Genomic DNA, 13,332 nt, shown 5'->3' on the forward strand with positions numbered 1-13,332 from the left:
TTACCTCTCTACATTTGCTTTCTATGTAATATACTGCATAATCAAATCTAAACCCTGGAATTTTCCTGGGCTGCGTGGAACAATGTCTATAATTGTCATCACATGGTGATCTCATTCTATCAGAGAGCATGGCCATGGTAAATAAAATATAAACCAGGAATTAAATCTCTATTTTACAAAAATCAATAACTAGCAAAATCATTGTATAATCCATAGATGAATTTTGCTTCAGTTTTTTGACCATGTGCAATAAACCTGTGAGGATGTCTTACCTGGGAAAAATTAGCTGCTTCAGCAAAGTCTAGTTTAGCCATTTTATATTTACTAGCTAAATTCGTAAATTTCTCGACTCTGTCTTTAAACCATTCAGCCTTTAATTAGAAACCTCAGATAGCTTCACGTCCAAGCAGGTATCTTTCTTTGCTGACCAAATTGCTATTATTCTTTAGAACTCTGCCTCCTCAGGGGTGAGTGTAAAGCTGGCACTGATCTTCCGATGTGGGGCTGCCTTTAAAAAAAAACAACAACAAACTTTGGGCCTTCCCTGGTGGCGCAGTGGTTGAGAGTCCGCCTGCCGATGCAGGGGACGCGGGTTCGTGCCCCGGTCCGGGAAGGTCCCACGTGCCGCGGAGCGGCTGGGCCCGTGAGCCATGGCCACTGAGCCTGCGCGTCCGGAGCCTGTGCTCCGCGACGGGAGAGACCACAGCAGTTGGAGGCCCGCGTATCGCAAAACAAAACAAAAACAAAAGCCAACTCTGCTATGTATTATTTAGCAAGAGTAGTTTCTTTCTGACTTCACTAATACCGAATTCTAACTAGAAACCGAGGCCAGCCTCTGTCCACAGTGTCGGGAGCTGCGGCTGTGCCGTGGGGGCCTGGGGAGCGGGCGGCCCAACCTTCCAAAGAGGAAAATCTGTAACTGTGCACATCATGATACAACAGCATATGCTCATGGAGAAACATGAGCTGAGCAAGGGTTCCATTTTTTCCAATACAGTGCAAATTCTGAAGGGTATTCATCAAAAAAAGAAATGAAAGACAAAGAGAAGATTGGCGGGCCTCAGTGTGTTCCAGGGTTAGAGAAAATAACTGCTTCCTAGACATGGATATATGTTCAGGGTCATTGATCAAGGCCTGTGAGCCTGTGGGTGGCTAGAGGTGGAGCTGGGGGCTACTAGGCAAATGGTAGCTTTATGAGACTCTGGTAACACGTATGAACCGTTCCTTTGTCCCAGGAGCCGGCTCATTCCCGTACCCACCCAACCCCAGAAAAAAAAGGCTTGAGAGTATCTGACACAAACGTCATTAATTCTACCTGTAGTCTTTTTGTTCTTCTGAGCTCTGCTCCTGTGTTCACTTACTCGTGCCTTCTTCATTTGTGATTTGTGTATCACACAGTAGGGACAATATGTATACCCCTGCAGATATTTTTAATGCTCTCCTAACCATCAGCCAAACTAGCAGTTGCTGACAGCAAGTTCTTCACCATCATTTTCCTAAAAAATTTTTTTTTTTCTTAAAGAGAAGAAGAGTAGATTTTTCTCCAAGTCTTACAATTTCAAGCATTCTTTTTCCTCTGTCAAGAGACATCTTTTAAAAGCTCATGAAAAATAAGATCAACTCTCTCACCGTAGGGAGCCTTGATGCTATCCAGTGACCAGGCCACAGGACTTTTCAGATTAAATGCATGTCTGTTTCTGAAGCATGTTTAAATTAATTAAGAAAATAGACTTAAATGTGTAATTTCATGGCCGCATGCATCAGCCTCCCCAATACCTTGCCCCATGCTGAGGCCAAAGCGGGATAAGCGATTCAGGGAAAAAAACTTAACTGTCATCTTTGTCCTCCGGATCCACACAGGCCTCTGGGTCTCTGTTACCTATGGAGCTATCTAATTTGAACCTCAGCTGGCCAAAATGTAAATGTCAACATACTCCTTGGGATAATGAAAAGGAATTTATTTCTGTAGGAATCTCGACATTTATTTACTTATTTTATTTTAGGCACATCTTTCTTTTTTTGTTGTTTGTTAAATCACAATTTTATTTTTTTATAATCTAAATAGAAAACTATCCTTCCTTTAGCTATGTAAGCTATTTATATATACCTGAAATAAATGGAAAGATAAAGTTGTAATTTTTGTATCAAGATAATTTTTATAAAGTAACATACTCTTTATATCCATGCAGTGATTCATAATTGTTCAGAAAAATTCCAGGTTACTTAAGTAATTGCAGATTTTAGCAGTCCTAAGTACTACACATCAGCTTAAGCTGCATGTACTTGCAAAGTGAAATAATTTGTAATCCTCTTCCATTAGAGCAGTAAAAGAAAAATCAATTTTAGTTTTCACTAGTATATTAGGATTGTATCTATCTCTAGAATGAATACCAAAAACCACTTGCCATACTATAGTGAGAAGTAGTAAATGGTGTGTAAATTGTTTGGAGAGTGTTATTGATCTGCACATAATGTATTTCACTTTCATTACAACTGTTGCCATTCAATACATGGAAATATGTGGCTGTTAACATCTCTTATTTGGGCAAACTTGACATGTTATTGCTCTCAAAATATTGTGTTTTCAGCACAGCAAGTGTAGCTGCCAACCTGTTTTATGATGCTTCTTGGAGTCCATCATTATGACCAGTATTACACATGATCTCTATGGTTGATACGACCTTATTCTGTTTCTCATTTTGTGGAAAATAATATCACTCTGCTATTGAGATATCCAGCTGCAGAAAATCAAGAAAAAGGAAATGACTTTATACCACAGGGTGAAAAACTGAGGGTAGATATAAACAGTAATTTCCTGGCCATGAGAGTAAGTGTAGGCATGAGTCGAAGGGAGGGATTTTGAAACAACATTCTCTTGAGATCAGTATAACCCAATTACATGCTTCTGTTGTTGTTGTTTGGTTGTTTGGTATAATATCTTTGTGATTCAATATAATAAACTAGTCCAGCAGATCTATCAAACCAGACATTCTGCTGAGGCAATGTTCTTTTCTTCTAGTGCCCATGGTAAGTAAATTAGCTCTATACTTGAAAGTTGAAAGTGAATATAATAATAAAGCATTCATTTTAGTCATGAGAGTACTAAGTAAAAGTTGGCGACATCCAACTGCAACTTAATTTGATTAGACATGTTCACAAGCCAGCAAAAGAAAGAATGGAAACTTAAGTGCCATTTATGAAGTGAAGATTGAGAAGAAGGTCATGAATGTTGTGACTGAAAAGTCAAGAGTACCCAGATGTGGATAATAATTGAAACAATCAATTAATTGAATAAATTAGAAAAATATTCTTCGAGGCTTATATGATGAGTGGGATGAATGTTGGATGAAGTGAAATCCCAGGAGAAGCTGGATTGAATATCTTAGTTTTTAAGGATTGAAAAGGAACTGGGACATTTTTAGTGCAACCATCCACGTATTTCTAGAGTTCACTCTACAACGTTCTCTCCATTTGGTCACTTAGCATCTGCGTAAATCCTCCTTTGGATGATAAGCAAACCATCCCATTATATCACTGGATAGTTTTGTTGTTACTGATATCTTGGTATCTTGTTGCAATCTTCCTGTATCTTAACTCCAGTCTTAGGATCCTAATTCCATTCTTTCAGTCTGACATCAATTTATTAATTAATCAAGACCACAATATGTTCCAATATACACACATATACATACATATATAAACAAACACACACACTTATACACATATATACACTTATATACTTTTATACATATACACATCAAGGATATATATATCATTGATCATATTGCATTTTAATGTCTAAAGATCAGAATATGTAAGAGATTTTTATGCAATCCATTTGGTTTCCTTAGTTGCGACTTCCATTTTTCATTTCATATTCTCTTTATTACATATTTAAGTATATGTTTACAAGATGATCAACCCTTTTATGATATCTTTCTATTTATGGCTGTTGTCTACTTTCTTTTCTTTTAGTGTACCTTTCTAAAGTTGAGATTGCACCTAATACTATATTTAGCTTTCTGCTTTCTCACTTTTGAAAGCTAAATGTTTTTAAAGTTAATTCAGGTGGAATATGAAATAATATACTTTTTCTGATTCTTAAATCCTGTACTCCTTCTAATACTTTGGTAAATGACACATCACATATCCCCATCTCACACTTGTAACTATTTATTCCTTTTTTTAAAATCTTCATCAGTAACCAAGTGATGTATTATCTATAGCCACTTCCAATCTACCTAAGATGGCTAAAGTATTTATGCAATATGCTATCATCTGTGTGTCCATCCAAAACCTTGCTACTCCCACAGTTTTCTTCATTTCACTTTCTAATAGGACCATTACTTTGGAATGAACTTTTCCATCTCCATTTATCCAACCAGTTCTTATATTTATCAAAGCTGTGTCCTAATCTCAGATGCATTTTATTTCTTACCCAGAATCTATGGATATGGATAAACATATGTGAAGCTTAAATATGAACTAACCATATTTCATTGATTTTTAATTGTTTTTTTCTCCTCTCCTTAGCATGTTTATCACAAAATACTTTCTTTCTATATGACCTTGTTTATTGTCTGTTCCCCTCTCCACAAATGGAATATAAGCTCCATGAGGCCAAGGGTTTTTGACACTTTTTCCACTGCTGTATTCCCAAAGCAGAGGATAATCCCTTCCAGATAATTAGCCCTTCACAAGTATTTGTGGGATAATTATCAGTCTTTAATATTACCTGCGTTGAAAACCAGTTAGCTGTTCATTTCACTATGATGTGTGCCTTTCCAAAGGCCCAGCTTGACCTAGGAAGAATTGAGGCAAAACTACTAGTTATCCCAGGTCTCTTTGCTACTGTTTAAGGTCTCATAAGCACAGGGGATGGTTCGTGGTCTATGCAGTGGTATTTATTAACTTCTACATTGAAAAAGCAGTTTTGTGTTCTGAACGCCAAGATTAATAATTCCCAGTGGCTCCTGATTTAAGAGCCGATACATTCCAAGAAGGCAGGCCCAACCTCTAGTAGCCACTCTCAGTGGTACAGAGAGCGGCCGTTATTAACATTTATTTAATATGAAATATTTTATCCTACTAAAGAATATACATGTAATATATATTGAAGGCACAAATGATAATAATAACAATCATAAACAATGAAATGAACACTGTGCCACATCCCCCAGTTATAAAAATAAACATTACCAATGTCTCCTAACTCTATGTATAGAGAACCACAATCCTGAATGGGTTTTTCGTGATTTATTTAGTTTCCTGTGAGTGTATGTGTATGTATAAACCTCAAACATTATATTGCTTTTAGTTCAGCAATCTGTTTGCAAGATCTATCCCTGTTAATGTGTATAGCTGCAATTTATTTAGTTACTGCTGTAAATTTCATTATGAGTGTACCTTATTTATTCATCAATCTTCCTTTTGAGTTATTTCCAAAGTATTTTTTTTTTTTTTTTTTTTTTTTTTTTTTTTTTTTTTTTTGTGGTATGCGGGCCTCTCACTGTTGTGGCCTCTCCCGTTGCGGGGCACAGGCTCCGGATGCGCAGGCCCAGCGGCCATGGCTCACGGGCCCAGCCGCTCCGCGGCATGTGGGATCTTCCCAGACCGGGGCACGAACCCGTATCCCCTGCATTGGCAGGCGGATTCTCAACCACTGCGCCACCAGGGAAGCCCCCAAAGTATTTTTTATTGTTTAATTTGCTCTCACAAACAGTGATCCTAAGAATATTTTTATATATTGATAAGTGTAGTTGCAAATGTACAAGAGTTTCTCTAGGTTCTAGAGTCTAGAGTGTATGTCTAGAAATATTGGCTTTTAACATGAATTTTTTTCCCTAAAGTGATTGAATCAGTTTGCTACCACCACGAGCAACCTGTAAGGGTATCTTTGGTTCTCCTTAACTCTTAACAGAGAACTGCCAGCTAAATGCTACCTCTTAAGCCGCAAATCTGACAGCCAGCTATCTCATAAAGATCCTCTTTGTTTATTGGTTTGTTTGTTTAATCTGGGTGTACCTTTCTGACAGATTTATTCTTTTATTTTTAGTCATATGTCTTATCTCTGCAATAGGATTTACTATGTTGTATTAGATGTATAATTATGGTTCATCTAAACATGTACTCTCCTCCACTCGTTTTCCCAAACCCCCATTAATGTGGGAATTCCTCAAGGAGCAGAATCGGGTCTTATTATCTTTTTTGTCTTGGTATCTTTGCCAGGCACATAGTAGGTAATACATTATTTTCAGTTGACCATTACATCAGTTATTACAATCCCTCTAGAAAATGTAATCAGAACCTCAAGTGTGAGAGAAGCTGTGTTTCCTGACTTCCATCCTCTCTCGGGAGGGAACCTTCTGCAGTGGAGGCTCAGCCGGCCCACCGCAGTCATAACTTCCCCAAGTCTCTTCATTTAGCAATTGAAATCAACAGAATATTGAGATGGTCTAGAGAAATTTGTTGACCCAACTTGGTCTCGTCTTAAGGATATTTGCGATTTTCTAAATTTACTTTGATTTAAAAAAATAAAAGATACAACACAAAAAATAAGTCCCCACTAATTATAAACTAGTCTCCAGTTACTGAAAAAAAGATGAAACAGATCAATAACAGGAGGAAGTAGAAAAGAGGAAGAATTTTATTCAAGTGGCCCACAGGGCAAAAGCAGGGGTGTGGGTTTTTATTTGCATTTCTCACAGAATTGTTATAAAACATGGACTCAAAATCAGACTTTCAAAACTTCTGAAGCTTATGCTCTTTATTCATTCCTTTCAAAAACCCACAGACATATCACCATCTGTTTTGTGTATGCAACAATTTAAGAACAGAACATGAATTCATTTTTATAACCATAACTATTATATAACCAAGGAAAAAGCTTGAGTCTCTACTACATATTGGTAAGATATTTTCCCATAGAAAATTGGTGTCAGTAGCAGATTCCCTTAGATTGCTGGTACTGCCAAAAACACCTCTCATCATCCATCAGCAATGGTTAAAAGAATGAACTTTGGACGAGACCTTTGCATCCAAATCCTGATTTTACCACTGATTAGCTATATTACCTTCAACAAATTAAACTGTGGTTCAGTTTCCTACTCTGTACAATGAGTGCAATATTATTATTTTTATTAGATCGTTGTAAACGTCAAAACAATTAAAATGATGAAAGTTCTTCAGAAGTGCCTGGCATATCCTAACAGCTAAGATTTTGCCATTATTATTATTATTACTCATATTTCTGCTGTTCTGACTTCTCAGTTATTCCATACATCATGTGAGTTAATGATTTTTTTTCTATTAAGGTTGAGCATAAAACAGTCCTAGAAATGTAAAAAGGTCTAAAAACATGTGTATTAATGAATAAGTAGTAAAGAAATGAGGGTGTTTATAATCCTGTTTCACTCTAATGATATTCATAAAGGTTAAGAGCATGAGCTTTGGAGACAGACAGCCTGATTCCCATTCTGGCCTCAGAACAGCTGCTTAGAAGGATGGTCTTGTGTGAGTCACTTAACCTCTCTAACTCCAGTTTCTTCATCTGCAAAATGGTCAATGGTGTTGACCCATAGAGATATTAGAAGTAATTAGTGAGTGAACTTTTATAAAAGTGCTTAACATAGAGCCTCAGAGTAAGTACTAATTAGTGCTAGCTATATGTAATGACAAACATTATTTCCAGGCATGATTTGCTGTTCTTAATTAGTTATTTATTTTATAGGATACATTGTATAAGAGAAAATGTGTTATTTCCTTGGGATGATGGATGGATAATAAAGATTTCTTTTGAAATTCTAATTTGACACTCAGATATAAAAATTCACCCAAAACTTTTTAGAGGAACAGTTCAGCTGTCAAAAGGTCATCATGATTTGGATGACCCTAAGACATTTAGTTTGAAAATCTGCATTACCTGAAAAGGGACCCTACTGGCCTGTATGAGTGATGGAGCTTATTTTCCAGAGAGAGCTAATCTCTTTTTTGAACTATTTTGACAAATATACTACTTGAAAATTGGATGACAGAGTGGGATTTCTGTTTTTGATCCTAAATGTTCTGAGTTTCTTTAACATTCAGAGCTTTAAATGCTTACCTGATAGAGATACTGCATTCTGAATTATAGCCCTTAGGTTATAACCTTTAGATCTGGGAGTGAAAGTTTGAGATGCCCAGCAGCCCATATTTATTTAGCATGTAGTTAGTATTCAGCCAGATTATATGCTTTATAGACCAGACCTTACTGAATTTCCCAACACTGCAAAGTAAATATTATATCTCCTTTGGCAGTTGAAGACACAGAAGCTTAGGGAAATTAGATAAACTTCCCCAGGTCACACTGATGAGCAAGGTTAGAAGCTCGGGCTCTACAGTTTTAAAGTTCATGCTCTTTCTGCCACCTTTCATTGCATTCATGTTATCAAGATTTGGTTAAAATTAAATTTGTTCAGTGTTCTTCATTAAATAATTTACTTTCCTGTCTACTTTAGTACATTCACACAATACCATTAGATACATAACTATGACATCACTGCTTTTTAAGTATATTTAAAATTCATTGGACAAAAGATACCTCAATCCTCTGAACTATTTTAATTTAATGGGGAAACGTACCTAATCTCTCATAGTCAGTGAGTAATTAGAACAGTGAAAACTCTTCTGTAAGTTCCAAACATGACTATGCTTTTGAGTTTGCCAGAATGAGCATTAAGCTTAATTTCTGGATAGAGAAATGGTGCTTATTAATGGCACCTTTATAAAAGGAACAATGATTTTCATAAAGGCTGTTTTATCCCTGTGTGACTCCAATCTAGTCTTTGCCCTCGTTAAACTATATTTTGCTGAGGAGTAACTAATTGCTCATGATGAAAAACCATTCTGAAGGTGATTTAGGACCATAGCTTTTGTCCACCTTTCTTGGCTGCCATTTCCATTTTTCCAGTTAATTCCTCAGTACATGAATCATGGCTCCCGCCCCAAGCCAAGCGGGGTGGGGTGCTCTCTGCTGTGGCGTGATGACCACTCCACAGGAGGAATGCCAGCGGCGGGAGCCCGCCTGCTGGAGGGCCATCCGGCCTGCACCTCCCCTCAGTGTGGTGTGTGTGGATTTCCTACAGAATTTATGAGAGTGAATAGCACAGTTAATGTTGCAAGACTGCTTCCATTATAACCCTCTGTTTGTACCTCTTCATAATTTTCTGACAAATTGTCCCTCTCAGGTCAAATCATCCATGCTTAGTCTTAGCCTTTTTAGTCTTAGCCCATTTCCTTCCCTTGCCTTTAGAAAGAAAAATTTAGTCACTTTTATCCAAGTTCAAACAAGTACCAAGCAGTCATTCCTTGGACTGAATTAAACTACAAAAACAGGGGCATAAGATAAACCATGAACTCTACATAGCATGTGCTAAATGAAGTACATTAGAATACCAGATATTTTGCAGGAGAAAACAAAGAATTAAGAAAATTAGCCATTGAATAAAAAGTTACAGAAAGTACAGACTTGTTAGCTCATACATTTTTATAATATAGAGAGATGGAAAAGACTTTTGTTCGGTGCCTGTTTTACACAAAGACGGAAATCCAGAAAGATAAAATCACTTGCCCATGTGGGTGATTTGCAACCAGACTATAAAATATGTGAGATCACATTGAACTTAATGTAATAAGTGCATTGTGCTTATTCTCACATATAATAGCATATAGTATGAGCTATATACTTTGACTAATTTGGTAGGAAATTTAGAGGGAATTTTAAGTTTTAAAATGAAACAAAGCTAATTATCTTAAGAGCTAACACTTTGCTATTTTGTAAAACAAATGAAGCAACCATTTGTTTTTCAAAAGCATAATTGAAATGTCATATTTGTTTCTAAGAAAATATATTTTTTAATAAAAGTCATCTTTTAGGCAGAGATTCATATGAATTTATTAAGTTAAATAATAATTTTACCATAGACCTTCTTGTTAGTTTGTAAACTCATTCCCAGATCAAATATATGTTAGTACTACATAATAAATTAATAGTACTGATACAACATGTTAATACTATTTATTATAAGCAGATTTAGCTTGCTAAAGAGTTTAATAGTTAGTTTTAAATATTTCCAGAAATTCACCATTACAGCACCTTTGCAAATAATTACACTGTTTCAGAAGCTGTTTATATCAGCTGATGGCTATCATCTTTGGGGCAGCTCACAGCTTCCTTCCCAAAGCATGAATGATGGTCCATAATATAACTTCAACAGTGTTTAGCTGTATTTCAACTTGTAAATTCCACTGAATAATGTCATTAGAGTATTATATATCTGTTCTCTTGTGATTCACATATTTCTGCTATTGAAAATTTTATATATTTCTGAGCTTAAGGAATTTTGAAATAGCCTAAGCCTCTGTTATCTCTCATATCCTCTTTATTTCTTCTTGATCAAGGGGTTAACTTAAATTAAACTGCAAAAGCACTGGGCATTTGTTAAAAGTTTTCATATAAACTTACCAAGTTTATCTCCTGATGCTAGTTTCAGTTTTAGTCGGAGGAGGGAAGTGTAAAACCTAAATATCAGCATGACCCAAATATGCATGTGTGTTGCACTCATTACAAAAGAAGTATTTATTTTCAGTGATCATTAAAGTCCAAAAAATATGGTTATTAAGAAGCAATACAAATTGCTTAAACAATGGGTAAAACCTGTGTGCATCTCCACTATAATATGCCTTTTAATCTCACTTCTAGTGAGTTGCAATTTTATGAATTGGACTCTGTTTTTCGGTTAACCTAGTTAATTTTTCTCTGATATGCTTCAGTGTTGATTGATGACTTAAAAGCAATATTGTCACTGTATGTTTCTCTAAGAGCTCTGGTTAGTGAGCTGCAAAAAAACAGACAAAATAACCAGATTTGCACTAAGAAAACTCTTATAAATTTATTTAAAATACCTGAATACCTAGGTATTTAAAGAAACATAGAAATTGGTGTTAGTAAAGAAGGAAAGGGAACAAGTATTCGTACAACAGCTTTGCTAGGTACTTTACATAGTTTGTTACATAGTAGGACATTCCTATTAGATGCATATTATTATCTCTTTTAAAATAAAAAACTTTGCCCAAATTCACATAATTAAAAAGTGACTGAATTAATATTTGAATATTTGTTTATCTAACACCGCAGGCCAAATTTGCTTCACCTGCTTAGGAATCATTCTACTGTTGATGTTATTCGCACATCAGTGTAGCCAAAATACAATTTTTCTACATAAGCAATATTCTACTATTTGACAATAATTTAATAAGTTTACATGTAAGTCCTCATACATTTTTATAGGGGCATGATATTGAATATTTTCTAGTTAATTTTGAAATGGGGTGAGGTTCTTACTTTACTGTCTGCTAATATTAGTTTATGTTCTGCTTCTCTATTTTTTGATTCATTATCATATTAATAGCATATTAATTATAACAGAACTACAGAGTCATGATACTTGCTACAACTTTTTCTGCCATTTGTACAAACAAGAAATGTGAGCTCTGTTTTAACTATAGGCATACTCAACTTTTCATATACTAACAGGCATTTTAAACAAGTTCAATGTATTGGTGATCTATTGCCACAAGAATGCTGTGTAACAGACACAAATCCCAGTAGCTTAAAATAATCAACATTAATTTAAATCGGGAATCTGTGGATTAACTGGGTGATTCCATCATCTGATGTTGGCGGCACTTCCTCATGGGTCTGCAGTCAGCTGTCCTAGCCAGCTTGCAGCTTGGCTGGTTTAGGATGCCTCATCCCCATACTTGACAGTCATTTCACTTGGATCACACGTCTTTCTTCCTCCAATAAACTAGCCATTTTAAAACAGGTTAGAAGTTCCAAGGAAGAGAGTAGATCTATGCAAGACGTCTAGATGTCTAAGACCCAAACTCGCTGGCCGTCATCACTCAAGTCTGAGCCCTCTATTAGCCAAAGAAAGTCACATGTGCAGTCAAGATTCATAGGATGAATTGACTCCACTTCACTTGTATCCTAAGAAATGCAATTAAAACAAGAGCTAAATATCTCTTTTATTTTTAGAATTTCAAATAGGCTTGATTTTTTTTTAGAGCACTTTTAGGTTCACAGCAAGTACAGAGTTCCCCCATGCCCTCTGACCCCACACATGTACGCCATCAACATGCCCACCAGGGAGGCACACGTGTTAAAATAAATGGACACATGATTGATTACCCAAAGTGCATAGTTTACATCAGGATTCACTCTTGATGTTATACATTCTGTGGGTTTGGACAATTAAATAATGACATGTGTCAATCATTATATAGTAGTATCATACAGAGCAGTTTCACTGATATAAAATTCCTCTGTCGGGCTTCCCTGGTGGCGCAGTGGTTGAGTCCGCCTGCCGGTGCAGAGGACGCGGGTTCGAGCCCCGGTCCGGGAAGATCCCACGTGCCGCAGAGCGGCTGGGCCCGTGAGCCATGGCCGCTGAGCCTGCACGTCCGGAGCCTGTGCTCCGCAACGGGAGAGGCCACAGCAGTGAGAGGCCCGTGTACCGCAAAAAAAAAATAAATAAATAAAAATAAAATAAAATAAAATTCCTCTGTGCTCCACCTATTCATCACCTCCCCCTCTCCACTAATACCGTAAATCCCCAAACCTGGCAACCCTCCACAGTGTTGCCTTTTCTAGAATGTCGTGTTGTTGAAATTATACAGCATGTAGCCTTTTCCCATTGGCTTTTTTCACTTGGTTAAATGCATTTAAGGTTCCTCCATGTATTTCATGGCTTGATAACTCATTTCTTCTTAGTGTTAAGTAATTGTCTGGATGTACCACAATTTATTTATACATTCACCTACAGAAGGGCATGTTGATTGCTTCCCGGTTTGGGCACTCATGAATAAAGCTCCTGTAAACATCCATGTGCAGGTTTCTGTGTGAACAAAACTTTTCAGTGCCTTTGAGTTATACCAAAGATCATGATTGTTGGACCATATGGTATGAGTATGTTTAGTTTTGTGAGAAGCTGCCAAATGGTTATCCAGAGTGGTTGTACCATTTTGCATTTCTACCAGCAGTGAATGGAGATTTTTGTTGCTCCACATCTTAACAAGCATTTGGTGTTGTCAGTGTTTTAAGTACCATTTTCAAACTTATCAAATTACCATATATTTATTATTTCCCCTTTAGTACTAGTTTAATTACAGAAATATTACACACTTTAATATATCTATATTCAATATATATGTGTATGTATTTGTATGTGTGTATCTATATTTAGATGCAAATACACAACATACTTTTATAATCATCAGATATCCTACAGCTTA

At 36.3% G+C, this 13,332-nt stretch overlaps 1 protein-coding gene across 6 annotated transcripts in view; it reads left to right on the forward strand.

Moving 5' to 3' along the window:
• The window catches only part of SGCZ (sarcoglycan zeta), a 926,925-nt gene that overhangs the window by 538,384 nt on the left and 375,209 nt on the right, over positions 1 to 13,332 (forward strand). The gene's annotated exons all lie outside the window — the stretch shown is intronic.

This window comes from Kogia breviceps, chromosome 20 (genome assembly GCF_026419965.1).
Source record: "Kogia breviceps isolate mKogBre1 chromosome 20, mKogBre1 haplotype 1, whole genome shotgun sequence".
Taxonomy (NCBI): Eukaryota; Metazoa; Chordata; class Mammalia; order Artiodactyla; family Physeteridae; genus Kogia; species Kogia breviceps.